Consider the following 20,311-nt stretch of genomic DNA (forward strand, 5'->3'; position numbering starts at 1 on the left):
CATTTGAGGTCTACTCAGTGTAATTAGATCAAGAGGACTTTTCAAGCATGGGACTCAGGAAAAAGATGAGAGTTGGGGATATAAATTTGGGAGGGGTCAGTTTATATTTGTTCCTAAAATCTTGCAACTGGGTGAAACCATCAAAATAAGGAGAGGGTGTTGCAGGAAGGCAGGATCAAGGTTTTGAGCCTGGAGTGGGGAAGAGCCAAGAAGTATAGTCAGCAGCCAATCATGCATGGAAAGAACACCCAGAGAGTGTGAAATCAAAGGTATGTAAGAGAAGAAAATACTCTGAGGAGGAAGTAACAACCTTGGGAACCCTGGCACAACTGGGAGTCAGAAAAATGGAAATATCCATGCTAAACAAGAAGGATTTATGTATAGCACAGGAGCTATACTCAATCTTGTAATAAACTAAAATGGAAAATAATAGAAAAAGAATATAGATGTATACATATGTATGTATAACTGAATTACTTTATTGTATACCTGAAACTAACACTATGTTGTAAATCAACTATAGTTCAGTTAAAAAAAGGAGTATCAATAGGCTTGTGTACTAGGGAAGAACAAATCTGACTCCATATTGGAACGGTTTTACTTTCATCTTTGTATTCTATGGCTTTTGCTACAAGTTAGTCACTATAAGAATGTTGCCTGATGGGAGGGGGAGGGAGTGGGAGGGATCGGGAGCTTGGGCTTATCAGACACAACTTAGAATAGATTTACAAGGAGATCCTGCTGAATAGCATTGAGAACTATGTCTAGATACTCATGTTGCAACAGAAGAAAGGGTGGGGGAAAAAACTGTAATTGCAATGTATACATGTAAGGATAACCTGACCCCCTTGCTGTACAGTGGGAAAATTAAGAAAAAAAAAAAGAATGTTGCCTCTATCCTGAAATGTACAGGGTAGCCCATGCTCCAGGCTCTGACCTTCCTTGAAAGGTGTAGCACTTTCCCATTCATACAGAGATAAAAAAGTTGCAGAACAGAGAATAGCATGTGTCTTCTTGGAGGTTTATAGGAACTCTGTGACCAGACCTAGAGTGGACAACTACATGAACAAAGGATTCCTGCACCAAGAAGTTTGAAACAATCACATCCCTCCCCTCTTAGTATAAAGAAGCCTGAATTCTAAATTGGGTTAAGATGGTTCTTTGTGACACTAGTTGACCATCTTCTCGGTCTGTTAGATTTTTGAATAAATTTGCTATTCCTTACCCCAGCAACTCATATCTCAATGTTTTTGGCCTGTCATGCAGTGAGCAGTATGAGCTTGCATTCAGTAAAAATTGGGGAAGATGAAGGCTTGGTGATCTTGGCAATAGGAATTTCAAATGAGTAGTGGGGCAGGGAAGCAAAAACAGAGGGTGGTCATTTGAGAGTCAAAGTCATTGCTTGTTTGTGTATGTTTTCAGACACGTGCTGATTAGAATCTGATTGTATGGAGGTGGGAAGGCTGTAGTAGAGATGAGATAATTATGATGCAAAAAGGCAGAAGTGAGAGGCAGAGCCAAAGTAGAGGGCTGGCCTTTGCAAGAAGCAAGGGCACACCCTTAATGTGACAGTACTTCTGGTGCTTGCTTCCTAATTTCTTCTTTCTTGCAAGCTACTCAGCTGGGACAATTTCATTACATACTTTTATGAGTTTTCCAGTGGGATTGTTGACAGTATGAGGAATTTAACATACAAGAAGTGGATTTTCAAGATTCCTCTTCTATTCCTCTGAATAAATGATAGGCTGTTTTGTGGACCAAGGGGGAAATTAAGGCAGGAAGAGGGATGGGTACCAGATTGCAGTAGGAGGCATGTGATTCAGTGACAGCAGGTGTGTGAGGACAACACAGTCAGACCTCTGTATCTGCAGGTTATGCAGATATGAAAGCCTGATGGAGGGATTTGAGCATCCGTGGATTTGGGTGTCTGTGGAGGTCCTGGAATCAAGGGCCCTCTGATGCTGAGGGGCAACTGTATTGTGTTTGATTGAGGTCACTTCATGACCCTCAGACTTTTACCTGTATCTTCTCTCTCATCTGAGTAGTTTGTTCAGTAGATTGGAGTGGAACCAGAAGAAATCTGTTATTTATTTATTTATTTATTTATTTATTTATTTATTTATTTATTTAGGGCCACACCTGAAGCATATGGAGGTGTCCAGGCTAGGGGTCACATTGGAGCTGCAGCTGCCGGCCTACACCACAGCCACAGCAACGCCAGATCCAAGCCACGTCTGTGACCTGCACCATAGCTCATGGCAATGCCGGATCCTTAACCCACTGAGCAAGGCCAGGGATTGAACCTGAATCCTCATGGATCCTAGACAGGTTCTTTAACTGCTGAGCCATGAAGGGAACTCCAGAAATCTGTTTAAATTGTCTCACTTCAGAAAACCTTCTTCACTATTTTTAGCTTTATTGTACATGATCTCAACTTGAAGAATTTTGAAGAGATCTAGTTTGTCTTACATCCAGTCTCCAAAGTGAGAGCCTTACCAGACACTGTTTGATTGTGGTTTCTTATTTTCACTCCTGACCTAATTCAAAGTGCCATCTGCAGCTCCTGTGACATTCACTACTGTATAATACAATATGATAGGATAGGATACAATGTAATATAACACAATAATGTAACATAATACAATATAACATAGTATAGAAATATAATACAATATAATGCTATATCACATAAGAGCAGCACAATATCGTTGGCTGCTCCTAGGAACTGTTGATTGTGGAGGAAGGCAAGTGGGGAGTGCTTATTGGCAGTCAAGCAAGAAAAGGCATTAATTGGTATAGTTTTCTGGAAATAAAGTTTACTGAATGGGTGGGAGGGAGCTGTGTTTACCTGTTTGTCCCAAGTGTTTTACAGATAATACCGCATATCCACGCAAGCAGGTTTTCAGGCACGATGTATTGCCTACTGTTCCTACTGTTCTGTTATCTGGGGGCACCTTACAGACATAGTTCATTTAACTGGAGTCTCAGAAGTTATAGACACTTTTGTCCCAAATGACAGTTGCAAAGTTTTCAGGAATGTTTCCTTACTTTATCTCTTTAAATAACTCTTTGTGATTTTCAGGGCCAGAATGTCTGCTTTCTGATTCTGGGTAAGTTTTGCAGAGTGTTTGAGGACCTAATACCAGATGCAGAATCAATCACTCTTTGTACCCAACAAATGTTAAGTGTAGAAGAGAGATTTGTTGCTGAGTCTTGCATGTTGTCCTAACTTAGCAACATGAAACATGAAAATTATTTAAATAAATTGACCACCCTTGCTTGGATGACATAATCAGTTTATGAACTGACATGGTGATTTTTTGAAAATGTCATTTATGGATATGACCAAAGTATTTTATCAAAGTGAACCCATCCCACTGGGTACATTAAACATTTCTTTTTAATTGAGCCTATTGACTGGAAGGATAAGGTCACATGACAATGAACACAGCGTTCAAGGGTGGACAGGAATACTGAAGAGGATAAAGAGAGGAGGGGCCCGTTTTACAGTTTCTCACACATCATATTTGTATTTATGTGCTTATAAAAGGGCAGTGACTCCTCCATTTGCCCTCTGGTCCCACTCACTGACTGGCATTTTTCCATTTTGTGTTTGTGGGTACAGTAGGAACTCATGAGCCCACAGTAGGAACTCATAGGCTGCATCCTGGCTATTTCTCTTCCTCCATCCCAGCCCCTGTGGGGAGTCAGAAGAGCACCAGGAAAGGAGCCCTGGGACAGGGATTCAGATCCTGTCTGTCCTGCTTTAGAGCTGGGTGTGAACTTTGGGCAACCAACTAATCATACCTTCTGTTTTCTTGTTAGTCATCATTGTTGTGAGTAAGGGTTCCAGGACTCAGTGTGCCCAGGGTGGCTCAAGGCAGAGGCACATGGCCCCTGTACCTCCCAGCCTTTCTGTGTCTCCATTGCATGTCCCACAGTGCTGGGTCATCTCTTTCCATCTAATTCAGCCTCTCTTCTACATGGGGGGAGGGGAGCACTGACTTTGGTCGGGCCCCTTCTCATGGGGCAGGTGCATCCTGAGATTCACAGCCTTGTGTCTCTAAGAGTCACAGCTCAGCAGTGGGATTTCAACCCAAGCCTCCTTGAGTCCTATGCCCCTGCTCGTTTTCACTAAACTATTCTGGGTCCTCAAACTGGACATGGACTAATGGCTTCTGGCATCGTGTGGTGCTTTCAGTCTGGGAACCATTTCCTCCTGGCTTCTTTACTTGTCTCCCCTCCCTGAGACTCTAAGTACCTGGAGAACAGGGGGGGTGTCTGATCTCTGCATCTCTAGAGCTTGGTTGCGGGCCCCTGGCCCTCAACACTGTGGAAGAAAAGCAGGTAAAGGGGGGATAGGCTTTGGTTTCACTCCTACCCCAAGCCTGACAGTTATCAGGAGGATTGGGATAAGCTCTGCCAAGCACCTAACACAGCTCAATAAAGGCAGGTTTTTATTATTATTACTGGGGAATGGGTACTGCTCACTTGGAGTGATCAAAACCAAACCAAAACCCCAGCAAAATGGATTTGAGTTCTCCCCCCTATTCTTGGTTTCTACTCAACTTCATTGTCCTTCAGTCTAAGGGATGTGCCGGTCTAGTCAGTGGGCACATGTTGGCTGAGCCCACACTCAGAGTTACTGAACAGCATCCTATATGATATAACTGACTTTCCTTCCTCTCCTTGCTTCCTCTCCCCCCATCTTCTCCCTTCTGCAGACTTTTATTAAATATCTATTTTATGCTGGGGTTTTCTTGTTTGCTGGAGATGCAAAAAAATCATAAAGCAAGCTATAATCTCATAGCAAGATGAGCTTAAACAACGTAACTGACTGTAATGTACATGGGAAGAAGTAGTGTAGCAGGGGCAGGTTCAAGCTGCTTTGCAAAAATGCAAGGGAGAGAGGTGTTGTAGGATAATTATTACTAATAGCTGCTGTAATAAACAACTTCCAAAGCCTAGTGAGCTAACACCATCCAGGTTAACTTCTTACTCATGCAGTGTCCATTGCAGGTGACAAGGGACCCCTGGGTGACCTCTTCCAGGCAGTGGTTTAGGGCCCTGGGCTCTTTCCATCATGTGACTCATTCATAGCAGAGCCCTTTCTTCCTTGCAGGTGGATGCGGCAGAGGGGGAAAGAATCATACAAACCTTTTGGGTCCAGGCCTGGAAGTGGAGCTTGTTCTCATAGAGATGCAAAGGGGGTGGGGTGGGGGTGATGGGGGGGGCAGGCATCTGTTGCTCTGGGCCCAGGAGGTAACTGATCAGGCCCCCTCACTGGTCTTGCCTGTCCTGGATGAGAGTCTATCCATGGGTCCCTCCTCCCTGTCTTTCCTCTTCCTTATATTTTCAAGGTAATGTGGAAACACAAGGCTCTCTGAGTGTGGTCCCTAGACCAGCAGTCCTGGGCATTAGCTGGCAACTGGTCAGACAAATTCTTGGGCCCCATGCCAGACCTACTGAACCAGAGACTGAGGGTGAACTCAGCAAGGGTTAAAGGGTTAAAGTGGTGATTCTCAAACCACAGAACATCTCACTGCACAGTAACATTGTTTCCATTGAGAAGGAGAATAGGGAGTTCCCGGTGGTGGTGCAGTGGTTAACGAATCCGACCAGGAACTATGAGGTTGCGGGTTCGGTCCCTGCCCTTGCTCAGTGGGTTAAGGATCTGGCGTTGCTGTGAGCTGTGGTGTAGGTTGCAGACGCGGCTCAGATCCCGCGTTGCTGTGGCTCTGGCGTAGGCCGGTGGCTACAGCTCCGATTCGACCCCTAGCCTGGGAACCTCTATATGCCACGGGAGCGGCCCAAAGAAATAGCAAAAAGACAAAAAAAAAAAAAAAAAAAAAAAGAAGGAGAATAGGAGTCCAGGGACCTGGGAAGACACTGCAGAGGCCATATTTGCCTGAGCTCCTGAGGGACACATAGGGGTTACCCGTGGGGGACTGTGGCAGGCCATCCCAGGCAGAGACTTCAGGAGCTTTGCCACGCAGTCTGGGGTGGGGTCCTCAGATGAAGGGGCCTTTTAGGCAACACCCTCAGGTCCTCTTCCCATCCATCCCTTCTGCTACCCCACCTCCTGGTGAGTATTTGCTGTTTATACAGTATTTACCCAGCATCCAGATTCCTTTCTCATTGGAGGAAATGGCCCTGCCCTGTTACCTTGGATGGGCCATAGCTCTGCCTCTCTCTGGACACCCTCCTAACACTTGCTCTGTTCATTGCCATTCACCTCGGGTGTGGACACAGGATCCAGGCTCAGCAAAGTGGAAGCCACATCCACGTCTGAGACAGCCACTGCGGGCTAGAAAAGGAGAAAGGGTAGCTAGGGACCAGCAGCATTCTGGGGTGGGGACGCCAAGCACACTGGGTTATAACAAACCCTCCAGGTGCATCGGATGAACACTGCGGTCTGAGAATCACCACTTTAACCCTTTAACCCTTGCTGAGTTCACCCTCAGTCTCTGGTTCAGTAGGTCTGGCATGGGGCCCAAGAATTTGTCTGACCAGTTGCCAGCTAATGCCCAGGACTGCTGGTCTAGGGACCACACTCAGAGAGCCTTGTGTTTCCACATTACCTTGAAAATATAAGGAAGAGGAAAGACAGGGAGGAGGGACCCATAGATAGACTCTCATCCAGGACAGGCAAGACCAGTGAGGGGGCCTGTGGGTGGCAGCTCACCTGCCTCTTGTGCTTTCCCTGAGCTCACACCTCTGATTTCTGCCTCATCCCTTCCTATCACATTGGTCCACTTCACATGAATAAAAACATTTAAAAATGCATCTTCCTTTTTTTTGTTGTTTTTTGTTTTTTGTTTTCTCCACAGGTGTCATTTCTGCCATTAGAAATGTCTTGCCAAATTAGATCACAAATAAGCCAGGAATATCCTTCAAAATGCAGATACTCAAAAGCACAGCGTCACAATCTGATGGTTCCGCATACATCCATGGTGACGGCCCAGAGATGTTTTCTTTACTGCCTGGCAGACATTCTAATTCTGACTCACATTTTTCTAAAACGGAAAATAAAAATTACCTGTTAGACTGATATTCCTTAAAGATTCTTTCTTAGAGGAACTTTATAAAAGCTGTATGTGGTCATTACTTGTATGTGAAAATTGTGCTCCTCCTGCTCATAAACTTTTCTGAAACAAGTTTTTGTGTGTGTGTGTGAGAGAGACAGAGTGAGCTCAGAAAAGGGCTGGTGATTTTAAAATGTCGTGTGTGACACTGATTTGCTTTTGGTAGCAGATAAATGCCACTGACTGGTGCAAAGACAATTTGCCTGGCAAATATGAAGTGCTATATATCCCAAATTACTAGGCTCAAAATAAAATTTTGTTTAAAAAAAACCAAAAAACACCAGACACTGACTTGCGATAGGATAGCTGAGATCTGGTCTATGCTTTATTAATCCTGCTCCTCTTGCATCAGACACAGGGGGAGGGGCTGCTGGGTAGAGCTAAGTTCTTAATGAGCTATGTTTGGGAGGCCTGGGGTTGCCCGGAGAGAGTGTGGGCAGTCCTGTGGTCCATGAACAAGACGCCAGGAACAGAGCTGGCAATTTGACTGTCCTCATCCTCAGCCCTGCTTTGCTTCCACGCAAGGAACAAAGATATCGGCTTGTAATCTCAGCATTTTGCCCTTGAAATGAAATTCCGCCTGCTGCTCTGATATCTAAGTAGCTCACTCCTCACTAATTCGAAATAGGTCCCCGTGGATTGGCAGCCCCTCCATCTGAATTGCACCAGGCACTTCATCTCCTCCTGTTTGAAATGAGGCTGAGCGTGCTTATAGTGTGTAAGAGTTGGAAGCTGCTTCAGGGATAGGTATTTGCTGTGCCATGAATTATTTATGTAAGCAAATGTATGCCGAGCGTTTATGTGTTGGGGGGGTATGCCCGATCACACTCGAAGGGGTGTAGTGAAAATGTATCTTTCCGCGGCGTCACCATGTTGACATATGTAGCGCGTGGAATCAAAACACAGCTCCTGGGATAGGACAGGATTAGTTCAGTTTGGAGTCATTCGGCTCTCATGATGCAAGACTAAGTAAAAGCATTTTATCATCCTCCCTGTTGTGTAGGATAAAGCCCAGCCTGGATCTATTTGGGCTTCATGCCTGGAGTTTTGAACTAAACACAGTCCCATTGGTGTGTTGTCTGCTTTCATTGTTTTTGTTTTGTTTTCCCCTCTCACCGAGTACAAATCCAGGAAGCCAGCAGGATGCGCTCTCAAGATTTATAGCATTTTCCTTATAGAGATAGTCACAAAATAGTATAAATCAAGACTGATTTTTAAATCTGTGCGTAAGACAGAGTCGCTTCTTTTCTGGTTTCCTCCGCATTTCTGACGCACAGGTGCACGCGCATGCGCACACAGACGAAGATCTACTGTAACACTGAAGCTGAGCTCAGGTGTTTATACTTTGAAGCCGTGCACGAAGTGAGAGCTTTCGTGTCCTCACACGCTTTGGCAGATCTGGCCTCCAGCTGGCTTAGAACCCTTGGTTCCACCCGGCTTGGATGGGGGCAGCTTCTTGACCCCCCTGGGAATCCTTTCTGGTCTGTTGGTGGTTAAAGACTGAAGTGTGAAAATCCAGAATGAGCCTTTAAATACATGGAAGCAGATACTGCCCTCTACACATAGTAAGAACAGAAATGCCAAGAGTGAAAGGTTAAACAGATGTTCAAGTATTTACCTCAGTATTTAGTATTTCCAAAATAATCCGAGGAATTAACTGCAAAGGGAATCATTAGCCAGACAATGTTTGTTAGAAAGAAAAGGCAGATTGCATACATGGCTTGGTTAATTGCCCCTGAGGAGTGGCCCTTGAATGGTAGATACCGTGACCTCCGGATACCGTCCCACGTGGAAGGGTAAATAGGACTGCTAGCTGTGAGGCATCCACCTGAAATCTCTAGGAGACAGAAGTATTAAAATGAATAGCTGGCGTCTGGCAGACTGCTTCCTGCCGGTGATAAGCAATCTTGCCTATTAAGTGTCTTCCAGTGCAGGCAGAATCTCACATTCCATGCACAGCCACCAGCTAGGCGTGGGGTGATGGATGGGTCGTAGCTATACTTTGTATACAGCTAATGAACTGGGGATGGTTGCTTAAAAGGAAGACTGATAGAACCTGGAAGTCATAGCCAGATTCTGGCCAGAAGGAGAATGAGAAAGTGGCCCAGGGAATTGGGCTAGAGGGGAAGATAAATCAGGCGGATAGACGTTATAAGCAGGCCTGGGAAGATGGGGCTTGCAGGGAGTGTGAGGGGCTCTCAGGAATGGGAGGAGTGAGGAAATAGACCAGTGATGTCTGTTTCCTGGCTTTCCATGCCTAGCAGGCTTAGGTTGGGCACCCATACCTGCTTTTCATTAGCTTCACGCTGTAACCAACTGAGCTAACTGGCCAGCTGCCTGTGTGCTTTTCAGAAGAGAATTTTCTTTCTAAATCCTAGAAACATTCCTCTGAAAAGACAGTAGAAATTGTACCAAGGCCCTTGTTTTAGATAGGAGAAAGCACCTGGCTAAAATGAATTTGCTTCAAAAGTTAAACTGGTAGATTTCTCCTGGTTTTAAATTTATTACCGTTGTTTAAAAGAAGAAAAAGAAGGCTATTCCTGATGTGGCACAGTGGGTTAAGGACTTGGCAGTGTCTCTGGGGTGGCTTGGGTTGATGCAGAGGCACAGGTTCCATTCCCAGACGGCTGCAGTGGGTTAAAGATGTGGCATTGCCACAGCTGTGGTGTAGCTGGCAGCTGCAGCTTGGATTTGATCCCTGGCCTGGGAACTTCTATATGCTGCAGATGTGGTAAATAAATAAATAGGAAAAAGAAAAAGGAAGAAAAGGATCCATGCTCATTATCAAAAACTCCACAGTTCATGGAGTTCCCATCATGGCTAAGCAGTAACAAACCCGACTAGTATCCATGAGGATGAGGGTTCAATCTCTGGCCTTGCTCACTGGGTTAAGGATCTGGCACTGCCGTGAGCTGTGGCACAGGTCGCAGACTCGGCTCCGATCTGGTGTTGCTGTGGCTGTGGTGTAAGCTGGCAGCTGCAACTCCAACTCAACCCCTAGCCTGGTGCGGTGCAGCCCTAAAAAGCAAACAAACAAAAAACCCTCAACAGTTCAGTATTTTAAGAATTAGAAAGGGAAAGTTTGCTTGGAGAGGTCTTTATTCTTCTCCACTGGAGAAGTCTGTAAGTTTGGGTGTATGTTCACAAAAATTTCTACCCAATTCAGTGAATACAGTATGAATCATCCACAAATGAAATATGTTACACCTATTGATCTGTGGTTTCTTTTATTTACAGACAGTGTACTGGCTATCTGCTTCCTTGTCAGGATGAATAAATTAATCTCGCTTTTTTTACCTAGATGAAAAGTATTATATTTTTAAGACGCCATCCTGTATTTCACTAGTTCCTTGTAAATTCATAGGCAAGTTATTTCTCCTCCTTCTGCTCTGCCGAACGAGGCCACCACGAATGTCAGTATATACATGTGTCTGTGTAAGGCAAACTTCTAGACAGAGAATTGCTAAGAACAATGGTGTACAAATGAAAAGCTCCACAAATACTGTAAAATTGCAAAATGAGAGATTGTAATGTGTGATCTCACTGACTATGTATGGAAGTTTACAGGGAACCTGGCCAAAAATGGGTGTTTTTAAAACTTTTGACATTTACCAGACTGGTAGGTGAGAAAAGGCTAATTTATATCTCTTTAACTGTAAAGTTAAGCAGGTTTTCATATATTTACTGGGGATTTTTTATTTCATTGTCTTTGCTTGTTTACATTGTTTACCTATTTTTCTGTTGTTGTTTTTTTTGTCATCTTTTTCTGATTGACTTTCAGGAGTACCTAATATATGAAGGTGATTTGACTCTTATCAAAAATGTCATAAGTTACTTTCCATTTTGTTGTCTGCAGTTTTATTTATTAAATGTATTTTTCTACATAAACTACTTCCTTTTTATGTAGTCAGAAAACTTTGCCTTTATGACTTCTGAGTTCATGGTTAGAAAGATCTCCCCTAATCCCAACTCAAGATATTGAACAATATGACTTATTTTCCAAATGGTTTTTAAAATTTAATTCTTATATTAAACTGTTGATCCACCTAAAATGAATTTTATGTCAAGAGGGAGATCAAGCTTTTCTTTTGTATAAATAGGCTAATAGTCCCGACATCATTATTTAAGTCACCTACCTCCTCCTTGTGATTGGAAATGCCATCTTAAAGTATAAAAATGGCTGTATGGACCCAGAACAAATTCTGGACTCTCTTTCATTGATTTGCCAGATTATTGCTGGGCCAGTTTTATGCTGTCATTAAGTATGTAGGTTTATAAACAGTTTCATGACTTGTTGGGGACTGTTCTGCATGTTAAGTGTCCTCTAAGATTTTCCCTAGTGTCGCCTGGGGGACAAGGCAAGGGACAGAGTGGAGGTGCCATCATGCTGGGGCCTCTGTGTGGTCCTGATGAACCCCTTGGCCATTCTGTCTCCTTGGAACCTTGCTCCCCTCCTTCTATGATGGTAGGTGTTCTCTGGGGGAGGCAAAGGGCTTTCTTTGACTTTTTTGTAGGGAAAGCCCTTTTTGGTGGCTTTTCTTCTGGCTTCAAGCTCCATGTGCAACTGGCCTGAAAGCGAATTCCTCCTTTGGAATGTGATGGGATGGCTTTTGCCTATGATACTCTCCTGGGATTTCCGCCCCCTCCTGCCATTGATGAGCCAGGGCCCTCATTCCTGAATTTCTTGTCCATCTTCTCCTCATTAAAGATGGGAGGACTTTGAGGTCCATTGAAGGAACTGTCTTTGTCTGGGGATCTGATCTCTACTTTCATGGTCAGGAGGGTCTCATTTCTGTCAGCCTGCCACGTCCTGTGTCTGTCCATCTTCACTGAATCACTGCACCTGGCAGAGACCCTGATGAATAGAAGCTCTTGGAAAGTGGTTGATGGGGAAGACAGGACAGAGGGAGGGAGGGAGAGAGGAGTGGAGGTGCTACAAGGATGCACGAAGCCTGTACCAAGCACATACATAATGTAGCAGTGTCGAGAAGCAAGGGCCCTGAGGCTGCCCTTGACTCTGGTCTGCTGGTCTTGTTTGAGTTCTCAGCACCCTGGCCTGGGTCCCCTCACACGGATCTGTCTGATTACCCACGTGTGGGGGAGCTGAGGCCCCAGTTAGTCACATGGAGTTCAGCATCCGTCAGTCTGAATGTGAGCAATGTTTGGACCACCTACCGGCTTTGTGATGGGCTTAATTTATTTTTTCAAGCCTCGATTTTTCCTCCTTAGGTTAATAGTGAGGTTGAAATAAGAGGGTGCATTGAAAGCCCTTGACACAGAATCTGGTGTGAAGCAAGCATCGGATACATGTCAGCTCCTACTAATAGGATTTCTATTATTTTCATTATCGTGATTATTACTATCTTATTATTGGTAAGTGGTAAGATGATACACGCAGTTATGTTTTTGACCTTAAGGCCATAGCTGCTACCCTGGGCAAGGTATTATGGTAACATTCCCCTTTAAGCTCACTCCTTACTTTGCATGTTTAGGTCCTCCCACAGCTTAAAAAGAACTTGGAATCCGGTCAAGTCCTGAGTCTGCTTGACCAATGGATAACTCTTCCCTGAGCTTATGTTTAGTTTCATAATCTGTCAAATGGGGGCAGGGGGAGGGAGTGGGGATCATGGCATCAGGATATTGGAGGATTAAATAGAATGTTGTGTATGGATGGTTTGGCATAGAGGCGGTATTCATAAATGTGAGCTATTATTTCTCTTCAAAGCCCAACTCAGAAAATTTCTTTCTGCCAGCCCTCCTCTGATCCTCCAGGATGCAGCCTCTCCACTTCCTCTCCATCTTTTTGGAAGTTATGGCGATGCTGGTCTTGCATTAGAACTCTTCCTACAGATGCTCTGTTCCTCTTCTCCGTCTAAGATGAGAAACGCCTTGAAGTCAGGAATCTGTCTTGTGTCCCCCAGGGCACTCTGAACACCGCAGTAGTTCTGTATTTTTTTTAATGGACTGAATCATTTTGCTGCTGCCCCGGCCTTTTTCTATCACAATATCCTGTAGATTAGGTAAGGATAGCCTATTTTCCACCGTGGTAATGGCCTAGCAGCTAGGCCCTAATTTTGAGCTCTTAATATGGTACCAGGAAAATCACTAGCATCGAAAGAAATAAGATCAGAGGGTGAATAAAAAGGCATTTGATGAGGCTCTTAGTGTAACAGGACGTCTCACTCATCTTTTTTCCTTAGCCTTTGAAATAGACAATGGCCTGGAGCCTTCTCGGCAGATGGACCATGTTTGTGCCTTAGTCACTTAACAGCCATTAGCCTAATTCCGTACACTGCAGCCAAATTAAATGATAAGGAAGAGGCTATGAAAAGCTGGTTTGGAGACACTGTTACTGCCTTTCACTTGATGGCCTCCCCTGAAGCAGATGTTCCCTCTCCACCCGGTTAACCTGGTCCAGTGAACAAGGACCAAGTTTCCATGCAGAGACAAAGAGAGGCCTGGGGATGCTTGTCTGGGCTCTGGAGGTCCTGATTGTCACCCTCCAGCTTCCTCCTAGCACGTCCCCTCTACACACCCCCTACCCTGGAGATGAGGACTCCAACCCTGAGGCATAGCAGTGTGTTTGAATTGATTGGCCAGAAATTGCCCTTTGTTCTAGTGCATAGTATAGGATCTCCCAGAGTTCACAAGGAAGGAACATCACCATCTTACGTCTAAGGAGTCTGATGCTAGATTCTCCTCCAGCACCTCTGTTCTCATGCATTTATGTCCTTGCTTATAGATCCCTCCTCCAGGAACGGCTCCCAGCTAACCTCCAAGTCCTGCACATCCTTCAGGGACCAGCCCTCGGGTTCCTGTTCCCAAGCAAGTGTGTCAGATTCTCAACCTCACTCCCTACCTCGAGTGACCCAGCACCTCCTCCTCTGGGCACTACACATGGACTCTCAGTGTAATTTCCAATGAATGCTCTTTCTCCTCTCACACTTGTATTACGAGTATCTATATGTATGCCTTCCCATTAGAAACTGGGTTCCCAGGAGTTCCCATTGTGGCTCAGTGGACACGAATCTGACTCCTATCTATGAGGACGCAGGTTTGATCCCTGGCCTCACTCAGTGGGTTAAGGAGGTGGCACTGTTGTGAGCTGTGGTGTAGGTCACAGACATGGCTCAGATCTGGCGTTGCTGTGGCTATGGTGTAGGCTGGTGGCTGCAGCTCAGATTGGGCCCCTAGCCTGGGAACCTTCATGTGCCGTGGTTGCGGCCTTAAAAAGACAAAAAAATAAATAAATAAAAAAAAATGTAGGTTCCTGGAGGGCAGGGACTTGGTATTATTCATTTATCTACTTCCTACAAGTTTAACCTGGTATGTGATGTATCTGTGTACATACATGTACGTAGTATTTTTTACATCAATGCATGCAAACTCACAGGCATTTTAAATTCACCCCCCACTTTCAGCCCCTTCCCCTCACTGAACCTCAATCCTTTCTGCATGTAGGCACACAGGTCTCTGTATTTGTAAAACAAGTCTTTCACTGGTCCTTACTTGTTATCTGTTGTCAAGGGGTTAGATTCATTGTCTTCAAGAAAGTAGGGCTGTGTTTTTCAGCTTAAGTTTTGGCAGAACACAAGCGTGGTGAGCTCAGTTTTCATTCAAAGAGGACATCCATTGCTCTCCTACAAAGATCCATATTGCAGGTTACACTCCATAAACAGCCCCACGTGGTTTACAGGTGTGGTCGCTCTGATCACCCCTCAGTCCTCCATAGCTATTTTCTCTTTCTACCTTCATTGCAAATCCCCCAGAGTACAGGAGAGAAAGACGTAGTAAGTAGAGTCATTTTGGTGCTGTGTTTCTGCTAAGTGAGATGGAGTGCCATTTTAAGGTTCCTGACCCTCGTGACACACATCAACTTGTTTGGGGTCAGTTTTATCAATTTTGCAAAATCAGGAGGTAGTCTGTCATCATGACATCTGAACAGAAACCATCAAGCTCAGGTTCGGTCAGCTGCTGGCAAGAAAGAACCTGGGGTGGAGAAGTCAGATTCTGGCTGGTTTCTGGCATCAGAAAGACTGGATGGTCTGTTGTCGTGGCAACATTTCTTTGATGTAGCAATAAAGGCAGCAAATGAGGTGCTAAGTTATCCCCAAATAGAGGCATAATATGTCCTTTTTCCCCCGATATTTTTATGAGATATTTTCATAACATGTCTTAGAACTAAAAATTGAGATCAATTTTCCTGGTTATGAGGGTGGGGTGGGTGTGATAGCCAAGGGATTTAGAATGTTTAGAATGGCAGAAGCCACATTTGTGTGGAATGAGTGTGAGTGTGTGTGTGTGTGTGTGTGTACAGTTACTACAGAGAAGCAGCCTTTGCAGATGACCTCATCTACCCAGGAGGCATGAAATACAGAGAAATGTAGTATTTAAATTATGCTAAATTCTTTGGGGGTAAGTGGACAGTTCTTACAACCTGACCCAAAGGAGGAGCCTTCTCTAGGGAAGTAATTTCATTGACTTGGTAGCTTTGAGTGGTCTGTTTTCTGTGGTATTAGTGGCCTGGGCAGGACTAAATCTGGTTGAGCCTCAATGCTGGACAAAATACAAAATGCCCACAGGCATCTGGACTTGTGTAAAATGGGTGGATTCTGTAGCAATTCAGGATTTAATGAAAAAGGAGGAGGAAAAGAGAGTAGGAAGGAAAAATGGTAGGCTAAAAAGAACTTAATAAACCAAGTGAAGAAAAGATAAAGGGATGGAAGGTGAGAAAAAGAGGAGGGGGGATAAATGGTGTGTCCTCAAGAGAAGCAAACCCTGAGAAGCGAGTCTGGTTCACCAAGGCACTGCCTAGATGGGGACAAGGACATCTTGTTTCTTGCTCTTCTGAGCAGCCACTGTCTCTGATGAATCGATCTACCTGTCGGGTCAGAAAGGTGAGTTCCTTTTATTTAATGGTTTTTAATTAAGTCAGATCCGAGGGATGCAGGACCATCTTCTGGCGCTATCCTCCAGGGTGAGACATTGACAGCTAGGATGGAAGATAGGAGCTCCTTTCCCTAAGGCGGCCACCTGAAGGATGCCCCTGGCCCTGAAGGCAGCGGGGAATTGAAAGTCAGGGACTGTGGAACGAGGACAACACAGGCATTGCAGATGGCACAGGGGCTTCTCTCCCAGACTAGGCAGGAACCCCTGTAGACTTATGGGGGTGCAGGAAGTGTGGAACCATCCTGCTGTCCTCTGATCCCTGTTAAGACCCCATAGCACCCAGACTGCCATGAATGTGGGTCGAAGCCCCTGCTGTGGAGGGTCATGATCCCACCTTTTTCATGTACTTCACCAGGTCCTCCTTCAGCCAACCAGTGGCTTGCTCAGGGCTCCCATCGCTATAGCAGGACTCTGTGGATTCCTCCCTTTCCATCAGCACCTCCAGGAGCTTGAGTGCCTGACTGACACAATCTCTCCCCATGGTGCCTGGCACAAAGTGTGCTCAATCAGCTTTTAGAGAAAAAAAAAACAACTATTTTTTTTTTTTTTAAAAAACAAAATCATCACATGTTTGCTGTGGAAAGTTGTAGGAAACACTGATGAGAAAATAAATACACAATTAAAACAGTGTAATTCCCCATCAATAGTTCATTACCGTGAAATAGTCATATAAGTTTTCAGTCTTTATTCTAGGCAGTTATGTATCTAATTATCATTTTCGTTTTAAAAAATTAAACTCTATATTAAACAATTTTGGTTACACGTATATAATGTGTATATATTATATAACATATATGAATATATATAGTATCACACACATAGTGAATAATATATAGCTTATATAAGATATATAACATCTGTAATATATATAACATATATGACATATATTACATTACAACTATATAATATATAATATACATACTTATAGGCATCATGTATAATATGTATTTGTAGTCATAATACATAATTATATGCACATATACATATATACATAATATATAATCACAATATATAATATATTTCCATGTTCGATATTTTATAAATTATACTTCACGGGTATAAAATATTCTGTTTTGCGGAATGGTCATCATTCATTTAACTTATAATCCTCTATGGTTTAACAGTTAGGCTGTTTCCAGTTGTTTGGCTATTGTAAACATCATTTAAATTACCATCTTTCCTTTTAAGTCTATTCACAAATGTAATGAATGCTTTCCTTAAGAAATATTCTTCTGGGAGTTCCCGTCGTGGCTCAGCGGTTAACGAATCCGACTAGGAAGCATGAGGTTGCAGGTTTGATCCCTGGCCTTGCTCAGTGGGTTAAGGATCTGGCATTACCGTGAGCTGTGGTGTAGGTCGCAGATGCAGCTTGGATCTGGCGTTGCTGTGGCTCTGGCATAGGCGGGTGGCTACAGCTCAGATTAGTCCCCTAGCCTGGGAACCTCCATATGCCACGGGAGCGGCCCAAGAAAATGGCAAAGAGACAAAAAAAAAAAAAAGAAAAAAAAGAAATATTCTTCCGGAATTCCCGTTGCGGCACAGAGGAAACGAATCTGACTAGAACCCATGAGGATGCGGGTTTGATCCCTGGCCTGGCTCAATGGGTCAGGGATCTGGCTTTGCTGTGAGCTGTGGTGTAGATCACAGATACCGCTTGGATCCTGTGTGGCTGTGGCTATGGCATAGGCCAGCAGCTGTAGCTCAGAGTTGACCCCTAGCCTGGGAGCCTCCATATGCTTTGGGTGCAGCCCTAACAAGCAAAAAAAAAAAAAAAAAAAAAGGAAGTACTCTTCCAGGTGGCATTATAGCATAGTGTGCAGACAGCCAGTGCCTGCTGGTATCTGCTGTGGGCTGTCCCAGGATAGGTGCTGCAGTGCACTGTGACTCCTTTACTGGTTCCCACCCGCATATGCTTGCCAACTGCTGTAATTTTGCTTAGGTGTGCTAGGTTGATAGGTAGCCATACCATGTCATTGTTTTACATTGCATTTCTTTGCATAGTAATGAGTTGGCACTTTCCCAGACATGGTACTCTGATCTTTTTTCCCAGTTACCTGCACACGTGGATCTGGGCTGAGCTCCTGACAGTGGCAACTGTTAGGCTTTCCGTTTCCTTGGAGAGAGGGCAGGTAGCGAATATACCTCACTGAATATTTTCAAGACAAAATTTAAATGGAATATGAGAAAAAAAATCAAGAGGTAAATTTCAAGTTGAAGGTGATGATAATAGTTCTAAGAACGCCAACACCTCGAAAGATACCTAAGCGATTAAAGAACAAATTGTCTTGGGAAACCCACTCCTTTTGATGAGAATCCTATCCTCTCATCTTAGCAAGAAAAGCACATCCTCCCACCCTCCAGGCGGGCCGTGCTTGCAGTGCTCCACAGGCACGTCAGGACAGGGTGATTTTGTGCTAGTGTCCCCACAGGGTAGCGATACATCCTACCCTAACTCACGGGCACCAAAACATCCCTATCCTAAAGTCCACACTTTAGCTTTTAAAAATAAGAGTGGAAAATGACCAGAGAGGCACTCTGCGACGTCTGAGGATCCTGGGGCAGCCTGTTCCTAAGATAGCTCTGTCCTTGTCTTTGTTGAGTTATTTACCAGACCTGTGCGGGGCGGGGGCTGAGTGCAGGCACCTCCTTTCTGAACATGCTCCAGGCCTCCCAGGGCCAAGACAGGGAAGCCAGTGTCTCCTACCTGGAGTCCGGGAGTCTGCCATTGATTTTCTTCAGAACAGACCTCTCTGCAAATGCCGCCGACCTACATTAGCCGGCCCTACGGAGACCTGGCCAGAGGCAGGCAAAGAGAGTGGGGATCCCCACTCGCTGACTTCACCTCTGCCCTGGATGGTTTTGTTTTGGTTTTGCTTCTTTTAACTTCCATGTATGGTGGCAGGAAGAAGATGGGTGCCCCCATACCTAAGGCAGAATGGTGACCTGTAGCTTCTGAAAGGGCCAATTATTAAAGTCAGGGTTACAGCCATCTGCACGCAAAAGGCATTTGGGAGTGGGTGGATTTGGAAAAAGATGGCAGGCTCCTGTTGGAATTGAATTCTTTTCAACAGGGGTGATTTTAGTAGGCTTTCGCACTTGTTTTAAGATACTTTGTCATGATGGTGGGTCTCGGGCCAGATTTTTCAGTTTTGCGAAGAGGGGAGGCTCTGAGGAAGGAGGAAGCCTTGAGAAGCCTCCTAGCCTCTCAGTGTCTGTCTCTACCAGCTTGGGCCACAGTGCAGAGGAGGTGCCACGGACGCCCTTCCCTCCAGCTCAGGGACAATGCTTTCTCTTCATGTTTAACCAGCTTCCTTCTCATTCTGTAAAAACTGGCATTTCTCCAGAGTTCCCATTGTGGTGCAGTGGAAACGAACCCAGCTGGTATCCATGAGGATGTGGGTTTGATCCCTGGTCTTGCTCAGTGGGTCTGGGATCTGGTGTTGCCCATGAGCTGTGGTGTAGGTTGCAGACATGGCTTGGATCTGGCGTTGCTGTGGCTTTGGTGTAGGTTGACAGCTGCAGCTCCGATTTGACCCCTAGCCTGGAAACCACCATATGTCGTGGGTGTGGCCCTAAAAAGAAAAAAAAAATTAAATTTGCATTTCTCCCCTAGTGAGGTATCTTTCCACTAACTGAAGGAATCCTGGCAGGGGGTACCCACCCTCTCCCTTCTCTCCCAGGTCAGCCCACGCTTGTGTGGAAGGAAGCGATGCCTGTGGGGTTCAGAATTGGAGGAGATGCTGAATCCCAGCGCCTGATGCTAACTAGCTCTGTATTATTAATCACATTCCTTAACTCTTCAAAGGGATGGGTCAGCGTACACATTTTTATTCCTCAAGCATCTATTTTGTGCTGTCTGCTTTATGTCTTGTACTTTATCTCCTTTAATCCTGTTAATCTTTCTTCTGTTGGACAGGGAATAGCATCCCTAATTTACATACTTGGCAACTGAGGTTTGAGAGGTCAAGGGTTCCATAAGCAATGGGGTAGCCATGCTGGAATTTAAACAAATTCCGGTTTTTTATTTTAGCACAAATCTTGTTTTCTTTTCACAGTGTAGCAGTTGCCTCACCTCATAGGGGTGTTTTGAGGATCAGATGATTATAATATATATGAAAAATAAAAGAAAACAGTCTAACCATTGTTTGGTACTGTTATTATTGCCTCTGTATTCCAGTCGCCTGTCTTTTATGAAAAGGCAGGTTTCCAGAGGCCCTCGTTTTGAAAGAAAACAACACGACTTGAAAAAATAGGGGAGGGACAGTTAGAGTTTCTAA

The 20,311-nt window shown here is 44.6% G+C and overlaps 1 protein-coding gene across 9 annotated transcripts in view; it reads left to right on the forward strand.

Annotated features, from left to right (window-relative positions):
- The window catches only part of NTM (neurotrimin), a 1,001,784-nt gene that overhangs the window by 596,940 nt on the left and 384,533 nt on the right, over nt 1-20,311 (forward strand). The window lies entirely within an intron of this gene.

This window comes from Sus scrofa, chromosome 9, assembly GCF_000003025.6.
Source record: "Sus scrofa isolate TJ Tabasco breed Duroc chromosome 9, Sscrofa11.1, whole genome shotgun sequence".
In the NCBI taxonomy this organism is placed as follows: Eukaryota; Metazoa; Chordata; class Mammalia; order Artiodactyla; family Suidae; genus Sus; species Sus scrofa.